At 39.6% G+C, this 15,726-nt stretch overlaps 1 protein-coding gene across 3 annotated transcripts in view; it reads right to left on the reverse strand.

Annotated features, from left to right (window-relative positions):
• huwe1 (HECT, UBA and WWE domain containing E3 ubiquitin protein ligase 1) overlaps positions 1-4,661 on the reverse strand; it is a 46,833-nt gene extending 42,172 nt beyond the window's left edge. Inside the window, exon 1 of one of the 3 annotated variants that reach the window (XM_061828982.1) lies at positions 4,579-4,661. The gene's annotated coding sequence lies outside the window, so the exon portion shown is untranslated. Of the gene's footprint in view, positions 1-4,528; positions 4,548-4,578 lie in introns of those variants that run through there. The other 2 variants (XM_061829038.1, XM_061829018.1) reach the window with 2 other exon arrangements.
• Between the last annotated feature and the right edge of the window lie 11,065 nt (positions 4,662-15,726).

Consider the following 15,726-nt stretch of genomic DNA (forward strand, 5'->3'; position numbering starts at 1 on the left):
TCGCCCAACATTGTCTGACTTAAGGGACCAAATCAGTAACTGCTCATTTTTTAATCTGAACTAATCTCCCCTTTCTTAACAAATTGGTATTTTAAATTCAATTCATTGATTGATCAAAAACAACAGACTAACCAATTACTAAAACAACCATGGTTGCAGCCCAATGGCTTTGTTAGCCCGTCTATGGAGTTTCTATTGTATTAGCAGACTTCAATGGCAAAGTTATGTAGTTTTTAATACACTATGTAATTATCTTGGTTTTGTCTAGTTTAACAATAACCTTCAACTGGGTGTGGGATTGAAAATCTTAAAGTAGGGCTGTGTAATCCTGGCTAAAATAATCATTTTGATCAATACAGTATTATCATTTTTTATTAATGATTATTCTTCATGTTCAGGTTTGAGCATCGACTGAATGGGTCATTCCCGGTTTTCTGTTTCGATTCTGGTTCCAAACAATTCTCGATTCAGATTATTTTAGGAGGTTGGGTCAATAAAGTTTGTGTCGTTCAAATAAAGGGAGTCCAAATTATGAACATCATTTTTTGGCAGCCTGTAATATCGACTAAAATGAACATTTAACTCAAGGTTCTTTCCAACCATTATTCAATATCAAACCTGTAAACTAAAAGGCAATCTGTGTGGAGTTAACCCAACTGATTTAATACTCAATGTTTCAGCTAAAAGCTAAATATAGCATTGTGAAAATAGTTATTTGGGACTGTTTTATCATGTCAAATGGTTTATGTTAAAATTTTAACTTGAATTTCCGTTTTGAAAAGCATGCGCCAGAAGTCAGCATTTTGGCTCAAGTAACTTTACACGATGGAGAATTTTGAAGAAAAAGTAATGGAGGCAAATAAAACGATCCATTTACCTACCCACTGATGAGGCACAAGGTTAGTGTTTTTGATACTGTGAGAATTTTATGTAAATGTACCAATTCATTGCGATGTAAAGTTGCTAGTTTGATCTTTAGTGAAGTTTTGGCTCAATGCTAAGATCTCCCCCCTCAATCATCGCCTCTTATGTCGAAGAATCAAATTAATGTTAAAAACTATCAGTTCAAAAGTGCAACCAACCATTTACCATGTTAGGTGCATCAATGTTGACAATGACTTATTTCATTGTTTCACACACACATTCAATTGACTTGAAGCTTTGCGTGGTGTAGGCTGAGGCTCGGAATTGTACACATTGCAAAAGTCTCCTTTGCCCAATATAATATCTTATTCCAAGTGTTGCACTGAGGTGAATGGTCAGTAATTGTAACAAACCTAAGACACACATTTGGTTGCCGCTGGTCACAAGCACCTCTGCGTGTATTCTTCTTAGTTGGCATTCGCCACTCTTCTTCGGGGTTGGCAGATTGTAAGGCATCCCTACATTTTTTTCAAATTTAAACGATTCCGGGAGAACCACAACATTAATCCTGGTTCCATTCAGTTCTTGATGCCCAACACTATTTGTGCTACAGAAAAAGCTTCATTATTATTATTATTTTACAAAGATGTGAAGCTCACCCCATCTTCACTTGTGAATGACTGAGCAAGCTCCTTTTATACCCAATCATGGCACCTGATGCCTGTTCACCTGTGGGATGTTCTAAACAGGTGTTTTTGGGATGTGGGAGGAAACCGGAATGCCCGGAGAAAAAACCCACGCAAGCACAGAGAGAACATGCAAACTCCACACAGGCGGTGCTGGGATTTGAACCCCAGTCCACAGAACTGTGAATCCAACGCTGTACTGCTGCACCATCATGCCGCCCATTATGATGATATCACCTTCTAATACTTGACCTCTTTACCACTGATAACACAACCGTAAATGGTTACTGTGCCACGGGGAAGTTACCCAATTTCACCAAACTATGCTGAAAACTATTTCCAACAAATAATGTATCTTTGTTCATCTATGACAGCAACATATACTGACATAAAACCAATTAAATTCACCATCACTACAAGCCAAAATGTACAGAATTCACCTGTGTTCGCACCTATTGCTATTAATACAACAGAGTAAATCATGACATACACACACTGAGGAAATATTTACGAGTAAATGAATATGTGATCATTTCTGAATGTACTTTATATGACGTTTCTTTTTGGTAGTGAGTGTACGGAGTATTTTAAGAGGTATGTGCCACACCTCAATTAAGGTTGGGAAACACTGGCCTTGGCAACAGCTGTTTTATCACAGCACAAACACACGAGTTTCGGGACCCACTCGTGTGTACGGATAGTTCCCCCTGCCCAGTGGGGGTTGGCAGTGTTGTCACTGACTGTTGTCTTTGGCTGTTTCTTCACAGCTCTCACTATGTTTCTGTCATCAACTGCTGTTGATATGCTCGGCGAACCTGTTTGATGTCTGTTCCTCAGTACACCAGTAATTTTTTTTTTTTCTTAGGCCATTCCAAATTGTTGTATTGGGTAGCCCCAATGTTTGTGCAATTGCTGTGATCAATTTTCCCTCTTCTCACAGCTTGAACATGGTTTCCTTTTTGGTCTTCATGTTTGCTTAACAGGAAATGCAATTTTCACAAGTGAAAGCCAAATCAAACACAAGCACCGTGTATTTTTTTAAACCATCTAAAAGGCAACATCTGAGCAAATAGACAACCAGTCGCATGTTCAAATACACTTGAAATACACTACACTTGAAAAGAGGGTTCAAACTAAAGATATTTCGTCTTGCGCTTTCTACACATCTAGCTGTAAATACCATGAAATACAAGCTGTAATTCTGAACATTCCTCCCGTTCATTTTTTAATCTGAAACCAAATATCTTCGGTATACAACAAAAACAAAGGAATTGACCTTGCCATTCCAATACTTTTGGAGGGAACTGTATCTGCTGCTGACAGGCTGTGGTCTCTCAAGAAGCTACACTTTTGATTGCACAAAATGAGTAGCAACAGAACCCCTGTTTAACTGGGTTTGGATTATTCACCTTAAAACTACACACCACTTCTTATCGGTTTCAGTCGCATCCACCATTAATTTCATGGATTTTATCATCTAAAAAATGCCTCTAAACTGTGGTATATTTATTCCTTCCAAAGTTTGTTCATTTAGAATTCTGTTTATTTTTTTTTCTTTTATACATGTTTGAGTACCATGATGAAGGACATATCTCCTAATTGCCATCTGCAAACTGTTTGGCTCTTGACCAATATTATGGATACCTGGACCCTTGGTCAAACTCATGTAGAGACAGATCTGGCTTGCCACATCATTTTATGCGGCCTGGAAAAGCAATGTCTGCTACAATGACTTTTGCTGAAAGCTATACCAAAATTTCACATTGTCTTATGAAATAACAGATATATTGCAACAAGGTTTTTGTGACCAAAACTCATTTTATAGTAACTTGAACAATAGGTGAACAAACGTTTATCATTGACTTCTGATTTCAAAAATAGTTATCCATCAATTTGTTGTGGATATGTAATTGTAAAATAAGACTAAACATTTATAGGTTTGAGAGTAATAACAATCCTTGGTGGGAAACCTTAACTACGTGACCCACCACAAAAATGAGTTTGACCTGCATGGTTTAAGTTGCTAATATCAGCAAACTTTGCGATGATAGCATTGAAAATAGGATCAAGATGAAGTTATGAACATTTGAAACCGATTCAACAAAAAGGTCCTAATGAAAATCTCGATACACATTGTAAAATTAGCCAGAAACTGGTGCATTTTAGCCAGTCTTAAAGACTAAACAATATGTGTCAGAGGAAAATGATACTGATATTACTGGGATCGTCTTTAAATGATGTGTCTCATCAAGATAGTCACACAAATCTAAAGATCTTTGAAATTTTAAGTTATCCCACAATTACAAAACAGCATTTTAATTGCAATCAGTTATGGTCGCGGGGATTTTTGTGTTATATATTTATTTTATTTTTTTTTACAAAAGACAACGTACCAGGGCTTGATTAAATCACAGACTTTGATTGAACTAGCATACTTGCGATCAGCATAGCTTCCTAAATTCAGGTTAGGGTTAGTAATTAGTAATCTCGCATGACTCTTAAGAATATATTATATTAAGATGTTCACCACTTTCTCCAAATACTTCTTTACACAGGACCAAAGTAAAACGCAGACGCGTTAGTGCATGTTACAGCGATTCACAAGCAATTAACGCTATCAGATCGACAACAGTTAAGGTTTTGGAGCTAACTGCCAACATTCGCAGATTATTCAGTCAAGTAGGCAATCGGTAGGCATCTAAAACAACGACGACTGAGCGGAATAAGAGAGCTTTGAGCCGTGACAGGAACGCACGCCCCGCGGACTCTGTGTATTTGGAATTACAGTAGCTTGCTAAGTAAGCTAGGAAGCGAGAGCTCGCTACAATGCTGTATCAGTAGATCGTGGCTACATTAAAAATGGCGCTTTAGTCGCTACGGCCAAAGAGTGCGAGCACATAAAACAACCTTGTCCCCTGAGAACTGAAACACGAGGGTGTTTTTCAACGCGACCACTGTGAAAAAATGTCTCCAGCTACCTTGGAAAAGCGTGGTGACACTCGTTTAAAGAAGTACTGTATATGCTTACCTCGTATGCGTGTTGCAATCACTTCTCCATCTTGAACTAAAGAGTGGGAGGGCAAAACAGGATCTCGCGAGAATAGCAGCACGTTCAGTCTACCGGGGAAGGGGGCACTCCCATGTTAAAAAAAAAAAATGTCATTATATTGTTGTTCGTTTGTACTCCAGCCATCCATTTTCTTAGCCGCTTATCCTCACAACGGTCGTGGGAGAGCTGGAGCCTATCCCAGCTGTCAACGGGCAAGAGGCAGGGTACACCCTGAACTGGTTGCCCGCCAATCGCAGGCTCCATCGAGACAAACAGCCGAACTCACAATCACAACTAGGAGCAGTTTTGAGTGTCCAATTAATGTTGGGTGTTTTTGGAATGTGGGAGGAAACCGGAGTGCTCAGAGAAAACATGCAAAATCCACACAGGCGTGGCTGGGATCGAACCCTACACCTCAGAACTGTGAGGCCAACACTTTACAGCTGCCCCACCATTCTGCCTCGTTTGTACTTAAGACTAGTTAAAAGGACATGAGGTTTTCACAAACAAAATTGCAGTTTGCTCAAATGTTAATTTGATTTTAAAAATGTATCTCAAACTGTTGTCAAGGCATCTTATGGCATTAATCAGGATAGTGATTTTTCACACCTGCCTCACAGTCCTGACGTTTGGGGTTCCAATCTTACCTTCGGTCTTCGTCTGCTTTTGGGTTTTTGCGTTTCTTCTTCTAAATACATGCATGCGATGAGGTGAGCACGCTAAATTGTCCATAAGTGCAAATATATGGTTGGATGCCCTGTAACTGTAGGGTGACTAGTTGGAAGTCGAAGTTTACCACCTCCTCGCCGAATCAGCTGGAATACGCACCAATTCAACCACGACACGGAAAACAGTCATCAGTAATGAAATCATCCTTCCATCCGCTATCCAAGCCGCTTCTCCTCACAAGGGTCACAGGAGAACCAGAGCCTATCCCAGCAAGCTTTGGGCAAAAAGGCAGACTATACCCTGAACTGGTTGCCAATCAGTTGCAGGGCAGATATTGGCACCATCACTGAGCGGGAATCAATACCACATTGCCAGCACCAAAGTCCGGCGTGCGTTCAACTACACCACCAGTGACTCTAAATTATTTGAATGTAAATATAAAAAAATAGAATGTGTTGTGGCAGCTACATATGCATATAACAAAGCATAAACTGCGATGTGTGCAGCTTCCTAATTAGCACATTTGTCTCCAACTGACTGAACACACAAAAGCAATCACTTCATATTTGGAAAAAAAAAAAAAAGTAGTTATAATTTCTTTTCCAAGTCGTATTTAAACACATTTAAAACAGTACATAAGAACACAAAACTGAATTATCTATTGTGATTAATCAACTAAACTATGAGGAAACAAAATGAACTTTTTTTCCCCAGTACATTTTAAATGTTACGGTCAAGACGTGACTAAATGCAACAGTTAACGCATACAAATATAAAAACTATTTTAAAAATACAGCAATGTCTCATGTACAACAATAAGAAATGTTTCTCAAATATAAAAACAAAATTACAACATACTGTATATTTACACAAGTTGATCATTCACGTCATTTCTACCAACATTCTATTTCTTGTACATTCTATGGAATGAATGCTGAAGCCTAGCAGGATTACAGTGGATACAAAAAGAAAGCCCAATTGAAGGGCTTCAAAACCACTGGGTGAGGCGTGGTGGTGCGTAAATAATTGTTGTTCTTTTTAGCAGATAGAACTTAATGAACTAACTTAATGAACACTTCCAAATGACAAGTCAGTGCAGCAAAAATTCAAAAACTAAAGATGACTTATGACATGCTTTAAAATTTTAAAGATTGTTTTTTTAAAATTATAGTGCTATAAATGGTGTAAAACATGGCAAGGGTGTACTTAAATAGGATATTTCTGTGTCGTGGATTCTCCGTTGTTGCATGGGTCAGGGGCCTTCTGAAACCTAAACGCAGCGACTGAGGTCTTGCTGTATACCGTATGATGCGGTAGAGTAGGCAAGATTTGTCCCAATACAATTTCTTTTTTTACTTTTACATTAAAAAAAATTTATATCCACAGTAAACCATTTTTGTCTTTGCTTTTCCAATCTAACTATATACACATCACAAATGTTACATATGTACAGTTAAAACAAATGTAAAAATATGAAAAGATTTCCAACAAAATTATTTTCATACTGCGGTTTAAAAGTCAGTAGGGACCAAGAAGAATGACAAAAAAATCTCAGGTGAAAAGAGTACAAAAAAAAAAAAGGCTAACGATGACAATGTTGCCTTTCAAATAAATTAAATCACAATAAATATAATTTACAAGCTCAATTGTTGATCACTTAACTACCTCAATTTGCAGAATCTTTATATGGATGAAATGTTAAACAAGCAATAGTAAATTTCACACGGATCTTTTTGTAAAATTGTATAGTGATGTCATAAAAAGTCCTTATTTGAAAAAAGTTCATTTGAGGTAAAAAAAAAAAAAAAAAAAGTTAAGACAGAATTGTGTCTTCTTGGAATTATATTTTTATATATTTAACTGGCAAAGACCTGTGTCATTTTCTTTCCCTTTCAAACCTGTGATCGGAAAACCCCAAGGTACTACCAATTGTCCACTTTATCTGGCCTTTATGCAGTAGGTGAGCGGTATGCTTTTGATATTGTTAAGGAGACAGGAGTGGAGTGGAGTGCCAAATGAAAATGTTGGGGAAGAGATGGTTAATCTAACCAATTGAAACATCAGTAAACAATAAGTATAAAATATAGATTACTCTCTCGAAACCTCCTTCAATGATATTTTCCACAAAATGTATTCCTACTCATGTCTTCGGCTATATCGTTTAAGATTCCATCACAAAAGAAGTTTGCCATTGCGGTGAATCTTCAAAATTTTTCCAAGTCTCTGCTTTGCTGTTGCAAGTCCCTTCTTTGGACGTTTCCCTAAATATCAAAAGATACACGCATGTAGCATACATGAGAAAAGGGACGGAATTGCGCTCTGTCTCACTTTCACTTACCTTGACCGACTCCTGCGATGCCTTGAAAGGCTAACCCTGAAGGTGATGCACCAGAGAGTGAACTGCTGTTTTGTGGCGACAAGGAAGGTCGGCGTGAAGTAAGGAATACTCCAGGTGCCATAGCTCCACCCCCTCTCGGCCCACCGGGGCCAAAAGGTCCTGGCCCTGCAGTGTACTCATGATCAAGTAGACTGGCGGAATAATAATCCGCCCTCCTGTGTGGGCTGAAGTCAGGTGCCGACTCCGGAATTTGTGGTGGTGAAGGCGGAGTGTGCTCTATCTGAACTGAAGGAGGGCTCATAACAGGGACAGGAGGACGCACCTTTTTGGTGTACTTCCTTTTAGCAGGCTTATGTTGCTCCTGAATCATTGTTGAAGAAAAGAAATGGTGTACTTATGCCTTAATAGCTATAAATATGCTGCTGCTCATTAACCTGATTGTAATTCCATCTCGTCATTGTTCCTGTACTCACTTGCTGTGCTAGCTTGGCTGCAGCTGCTGCCAGTCCCGTTTCCACTGATGCCACACGAGCGCCGTCTCTGGCTGGTCGATCTTGTTTCGGAAGAGTAGGCATCACCCTAGCTGTTAATTGAAGACAGGATGACAGATTAAATTGGTAGAAGATGAAGGATTAGAAATCTAAAATGGGAATATGAGGATACTCTTGTCTTTACCTTTAGGGCTCCAAGGTGTGTCATCCCAATTTTTTTTCCGCTTCATTTTAGCTTTGTTAGCATGTTCTTCCTCATCAGACTCCAATGATGGATAAACTAAGTAGAATCATCAATGAAGGCAGAAATTTAGAGGGAGCAAATGTGAATTACTGTACAATGAAACACCATTATAGGTGAAAATCTGCAATAGAGAGAGACCATGCAAATTCCTTTATGGTTTTACTTATCCACACTTTTAACATTTAAACTTATGCACTTTTTAAACAACGTAAACACATTTGAACACAAAGATTTCAACCATAATGTTTCAAAATTACACTTCATAGTCTAGAGCAGGGGTGCCAAAACCTTTTTTTTTTTCCGTGATCTACTTTTCAAGCAGCCAACCTCCCATGATCGAACAACAGGAATGCATACGCAAGAGTGTATCATCGTATATCGTATGAGGCCAACATGGCAGTTTGCTAGATGTCTTTTTTTTTTTTTGTCATGCAATCGACCCAAAGTGCCTCGCAAGTGACCAACACATTGATCACCCCTGGTCGAGAGTCAGTTAGATGTCAACTATAGTTTATAGAAATTACAGTTCATATTTTAGGTTCCGTGTTAGATATGTGCCTTTAAGAGGTGGGGCCATGTTTTGGACCAGGAAAATGGCTTCTTAACGGCAGGACCCCAAATCATTGACGTAAACATCCTGAAATCATTAGAAAAAGCGCTTTCTTAATCGAGATGTGCTGTGTGCTGTTTATACCCCAGGCGTCAGTAAAGCCCAAGATATGAAGTTCGATGCCAGGCCGAAGTTACATTGGAAAGAACCGGAGAGATGTACCATCTTTCATGTCAGTGGAAAAAAAACTCTGATAAATTCGCTTTGAAGCTTAATGGACCTCAGTTAACGCAAATTCAAATTATCTTTTCAAATTCAGGTCGAAAATTGAAAGCCAATGGCTAGTGGGACATATTTCAGCCCATAGGGTCTGCCTGGGAGTGTCTGAGCGTGAGCTGAGGTTAACTGCAGCTCCTGTACGCATACCACTGTGCTTGAGTTTGACTGTTCTTTGTAGAGGAACACCATGCTTGTTCTTGGTAGCTCACCATATTCAGAATCTTTAAAACAGGTTCCCAGAGTCTCCTGCTCATCTTGACTGTCCTCCTCACTAAGATGTCTTGCTGGACGCTTAATGGGCCGCTTTCCAGGACGCTGGATAACAGCTTTTTTCTCAGTTCCTGTGGTCTTTTTTACTCCACCAGTCACCCACACAGCTCTGCCACATTTCCCCTTTACTATTCCCAATCCCTCGGTCAGTCCACCAGAGATAGACACGGGTGATGATGAGGATGACGAGGAAGAGGAGGAAGAAGAAGAAGAGGAGGAGGAGGAAGGCGGGTTTGCCATTGAGAGCATGCCCTGGATGGCATCTCGAGTACTGGGAGAGGCTGGGGCTTCCTCGCTGGAAGAGGAGAAACATGTTTGGCAATTATAAGTCACTCCAAAGAAAAGGAAGTGTATATTTTAACTATAAAGATTAGGATTGTTGAAGCTATATCTCAGTGTTCCAACCTGAGTGTAGAGGAGTCCAAGCCTGCCACCTGTTTGCTGGCCTTCAGTAAGTCCAGGATGCCCCCTGCTCCGCCTTTCACACCATGAGCAGCCAGGGCCTCTTCATCTGTGGTGTAATCCTCCTGAGCCCATGTGCACAAACATTCTTTATTGAAGATTGGCACCTTTACAGTCCTCAATCTACTTCTTGGGGATTATGCATGACAAACTGACAGACTCGAATGATACAAAGAAAAAACAATATAACACAGTCATCATACAGCTTGTCGACAATACACAATCACTAAGTAATAACACTGTGATGAATATGATGTGTTTCATCAGCAAACAGCTATCAGGTTAAGTGTACCCAAGTTCCATTTTCATTTATTTTTAATGCTTCAGACTACTGTTATTTCAGATTATTAACATGACGGTCACATCATTGTTAAAACATGGTGGTTTAATAGAGGATTTCCCAGCGGGCCTACACTGTTTTATGTCGGTTAGTCCCCTAATCTCATAAATAGTTGTAATAATATGAATGCTAATTGACCCTGTGTATTTATCTCTCGTCTACAGCTTGTTGTTGTGTCTTTTTTTTAATTATCTACGACCAGGAGTCAAAATGCCATCCAATCAGATGAACTTTCGAGGTTACAGTACATTGTGCAAGACAGTTAAAGTGCCAATGACCAGATCTGAGGTGGAAAATAGCAAAAACTTCACTGTGTAAAATTAAACACTAGTGTGTTAAAACATAATGTAGAGGTAGGTAAATTATAGTATTAAGCTAAATCTAAATAGAATGCAATATTTGGAAGTAAAATTATTTTAAAACTAAATTGTCTTCTCTAAAGCACGTATCTACTAATACCCCATTTCCTCATGATGGACTTTTATTTAAACTTTTATTACACCCATGTATAATATGCACTACTGACCTCACATTTATTTATTTAGGAAAAAAATACAAATCATACAGGCGAAACTACCATATACAAAAGTGTCATGAGTCCATATATTTGTTTTTGGTGTATCCAGACTGCTCTTACCTCGATGTCAAAGTCGACCTCGCCTGGCTCCCGGATGCGATTTGGGTCAGAGCAAGGTTTGGCTCTGGGCAACTTCCTAGGCAGACCTACAGGGCATTGTTTACAAACGTTATGAAGTGAACCATGCCCCGGAGCAGGCCGCGTAGCTCAGTGGTTAGACCATTGGTTTGGTAAACCAGGGGTTTTGGGTTCCCACTGGGGCCTCCACTCCCTGAGAAGGGTTGCGTCAGGAATGGCATACGGCGTGAAAAAATGAGCCAAACAAATATGTGCGTGCATCTGAGATGACACGCTGTGCCGACCCCTAACGTGACAAGCCGAAAGAAACTTACTTTTATGAAGTGAACCATGCATACGGTTTGCACTGCCCATTTAGTATCTCAACAATGGCAAGTGGAAACAGGAGGTGGCAAAGAGAATATTCCCCAAGTTCACCAGGTTGGTGAATCAAAATGTTTGACGTTAAAACTCAAAAGGCCTTCTTAATAAAAGCCCATCTGCTGTGTGTGAAGAGTTTTGTTATCCATCCATCCATCCATCCATACCGTGGGGTGCTGGAACGTATCCAAGCTGACTTTGGTTGAAAGGTGGACTTTACCCTAAACTGGTCACATGAATGGTGTTAATGGTTTGGTCGCCCCCCCATCCCTTGGTAAAACGCTTCCATTTCACCAATGTCCAGCTGCTGCTGGCTAAGCAGTCAGGCTTGTGGGCTTTCCCAGGACCGGGGAGTGCCAGATCAGGGAAGACTTGATGTTGTTTGGCACTGAATTGAAGCATGCAATTTATTACAGAGACATACGTTTGAAGTGTCAATGGTCAATGTGTCCTACAAATTACAGTGCTCATGAGAGCGATAGTTGCTTTCTGATTTTCATTGGCTAATAGAGTTTATGACCGAGTGCCAAACCTGCATACACATTTTGATATTGCTCATGAGGGCTGCACGATATGGGGGGGGGCGTTTTTTTTATCCTTCTTTGTGAACAAAATACAGAATGACAAAAATTTTAAATGGTCAAACCAGTGAATACCACACAACCTACAATTGCCTCAGTTATGGGAACTTGCTCTGAAGAATATTTGATTGCAGTGAGAATGCCACAAATGTGTTCAGCCATTATATGCCTAAATTAGCGACTTTCTTTCAAAGTTTGAGAGCCTTTTTTTTTTTTTTCAAGATTGATTCCATGATTTCTTTTTTACTTGAATAGTTTTTGTTACGTGGTTTCATTTGACAGTCAAATTAGAAATAAATGAACTTTTGCACCACATTCTGATTTAATGAGATCTACCTGTAGGTTAGTATTAAGGTAGCATTTATGTGTCAGCTTTACAGTAAACCACAACTGGGAGTGACAAACAGCTTGAAGTAAACAAATTTGGCCGATTATTTGCAGAATTATTTACGCTCTGTCAAAATTGACAATGCCACTCTGGGGAAGAGGGAAAAAAAACCTCAAAAGGCATACATACTGTCTCTGAGGAAATGGTACTCCAATACATCAAAGGACTTGTGCATTTGTACATCGCAATGACACAGCGCACCCCGTGAATCTCTACAACTTATTGCATATGAATATGGCTTTCCTATAACAACTACAGTACATTCAACAAATATTAACCAAGTCTCACCACTGAGTTTCTTCTTCTTGCTTGATCCAGTAAGCTTGCGCCGTGGAGGTGGGGTCTCGTCTATTTGGAGCTCATCCTCTGACTCGAGGTCAGAAAGACTAGATCCCTCCATGGCAAGGTGCTGGTAGTTGGCAGCTGCTCCTGCACCGTTGCTGCCTACTTTCTTGCTAGAGTTGGAACAAATAACCAGTTGGAATCTTAGCCTTTGGTGAGACCAGGAGGTAATAAACACAGCAACAAGTCTCGAAGTTTACCCTTGAATTTTCCCATTGGTCAGCACAAGTTTCAGCTTGCTTTTGTTTAACTTTCCTTCAAAGTCTTCTAAAGGAAGCTCCAACTTAAGAGATTAAAGGTGTAAAGAAAGTAAAGCTTATGCTTACACATTTGAAATGTTTCATCATTACATCTTTAATATATGTACCTTGTTCTTGCTTCTAGACTTGCCAGGTTGGATTTTTTTCAGTGTATGCTTGGTATGGATCTCAAGCAGGTCTAACTCTCCAGGTTCAGTCTTAATGAGACTTTTTTGATTTTTCTTTTTAGGACCTGTTGGCCCAAGACCTCCAATTATGTCTTTGGGTTTGAGGCTTTTCTTCTTTCCAGGGGGGCGGCCTGAATTCTGAGAGGCGGTCAAGGAAGCTTTTGAGAGCGGCGAGCCAGGAAATTGAGGTCCAGTGCGACCAATGTTTTGCTGAAAAATGTCCTATGAAGAGAGCAAATACAAAGTGATATAACAAATACAGGTGAAAAAAATTGACAAAGAATATATATTGTACGAAACATTTTTACACAGTTCAACTTCATTTGTCACCATAAAAATGTGCATGCTTATTCTTTGAGGCATTTGTTTAGTTACCTCAACTAGACGAATCTCCTTTGCAAGGTCCTTCACAAGTGTCTGGGTATTGATAGTTTCTGGAATTTCCACTTCATGATTGCCCAGTGCCTGTGAGTAAGAAGTTACAGTAAAGTAATCAGCTCCTTTCACAGTCCCTTATGGATGCTCTGGCTGCCCAATTGTTTTAATGAGTATTCTTTCAATTGAAGTAGCAAGTGAAGTTCTCCTCTATCTAACATCTCCTCCATTTATTTTGACCCGCACATCAATATAATTTGGAGTAGGTGCTACACATATGTCCAGGTCAACTAAATGTGTCCTTCAACCTTTATTGAGTTGAGCCCAGACTCGTATTTTTTTGGGGGAGCGGGGGGTTACAATGTTTCAGGAAATCACCCAACAAAAATGTCTCAAAATGTAGTTGCACAGGTTAATGACAGTACCCTCCATAATTATTGGCACCCGCGGCTAAGATGTGCTAAAAGCCTTAAAATAAATTCAGTGTTTATTGCAGAAGAATACTGTCACACTGAAAATTTTAGGAAAATGTAACCTTCAATTCAAATTAATTGTAAGAAAATTTAAAAAAAAAAATCCCTGACTAAAAAAATTATTATTCTTCATGAAATCACCTGTTCCACAATTATTGGCACCCTTAACAATTCCCAGGAAATAAATATAATTGAAGCATTTCTGTCATTTCTCCAGTGGTTTACAAAGTGTACCAGAGTATGTAGGAACATTTAATTAGTTATTCCTGTTTCCCTGGGGTATAAATATGACGTGACACAGAGGCCATTTCTCTTATCCATTCTTAAACATGGGAAAGACAAAGGAACACAGCATACAAGTGAGACAGATGTGTCGACCTTCACAGGTCAGGCAGAGGCAACAAGAAGATTGCCACTCAACTGCAGCTGCCCATATCCACTGTGAGAGGAATAATTAAGAAGTTCAAAACAACTGGAACAGTGGTAAACAAGCCTGAACGAGGACCCAAGTTTATTTTGCCGCCACGCACAGTGAGGAGGATGGTAAGAAAAATCAAAAGATTTCCAAAGCTCACTGTTACAGAATTACAACAAATGCTCGCATCCTGGGGTCATAAAGTCTTCAAATCAACCATCAGGCGCTGTCTACATGCCAACAAGCTGTTTGGGAGGCATGCACGGAGAAAACCTTTCCACACTCACAATCATAAACGCAAACGTTTGAAGTTCGCAAAGCGGTATTGGGGCTTCAACTGGGACCGTATGCTTTGGTTAGAGACCAAGATTGAGCTTTTTGGCAACAAACACTCTAAGTGGGTCTGGCGTGCCACGAAAGATGCGCATGCTGAAAAGCATGTCATACCCACTGTGAAGTATGGGGATGGGTCAGCGATGCTGTGGGGCTGTTTCTCTTCCAAAGGCCCTGGGAACATTGTTAGGGTGCATGGCATCATGAATGCTTTGAACTATCAGGACATTTTAAATCAAAATCTGTTGCCCTCTGCCCGAAATCTGAAGATGGGTCGTCACTGGGTCTTTCAACAAGACAATGACCCTAAACATATGGCCAAATCTACACAGAAATGGTTCACCAGACACAAAATCAAGCTCCTCCCATGGCCATCTCAGTCCCCAGACCTCAACCCCATTGAAGACCTGTGGCGTGAGCTGAAGAGGAGACTACAGAGGAGAGGACCCAGGTCTCTGGATGCTTTAGAGAGATTCTGCAAAGAGGAATGGCTGAAGATCCCTCTTTCTATCTTTTCCCATCTTGTGAAACACAATAGGAGAGGATTAGGTGCTGTTTTGTTGGCAACAGGGGGTTTTACAAAGTATTAACACCATGGGTGCTAATAATTGTGATACATTATTTGATGTCAAATAATTCTCATGTGGGATTTTTTTCCCCAATTAATAAATGCACTTGTATTGAAGGTTGGATTTTTCTCTCTTTTTTCCATTATGGTCCCATATTATTTAGAAAAAAAAACTATTAGAAGCTAAAAAACATCTTAACCAGGGGTGCCAATAATTATGGAGGGCACTGTATGTATATGGCACTGTATGTATATTTTGTCATCTAGAGGCAGAGCATTTAAATATTGTGCCTATCACTGAACACAAATACAACACAGAAATAAATACTTTGCTAATTAAGTCAAATTGGATCACTTCCCACAGCACCTGTGATGATCTGTGAAGTCTCATTTGTATATATTAAAATTTAACACTGCATTGTGGCTCCCCAATGTTGACACTTGTGTACAGTAATTGTGTGGCCACGTGCACATTGGAGACTGTTTTGTGTCATGTAATTTGCACAATGATGTCAATTCGGGGTCACTTGAAAATACAAATATTATAGTTAATAAGTAAGTAAGTAA

The sequence above is a fragment of the Syngnathoides biaculeatus genome, chromosome 2 (genome assembly GCF_019802595.1).
Source record: "Syngnathoides biaculeatus isolate LvHL_M chromosome 2, ASM1980259v1, whole genome shotgun sequence".
NCBI classification, from domain to species: domain Eukaryota; kingdom Metazoa; phylum Chordata; class Actinopteri; order Syngnathiformes; family Syngnathidae; genus Syngnathoides; species Syngnathoides biaculeatus.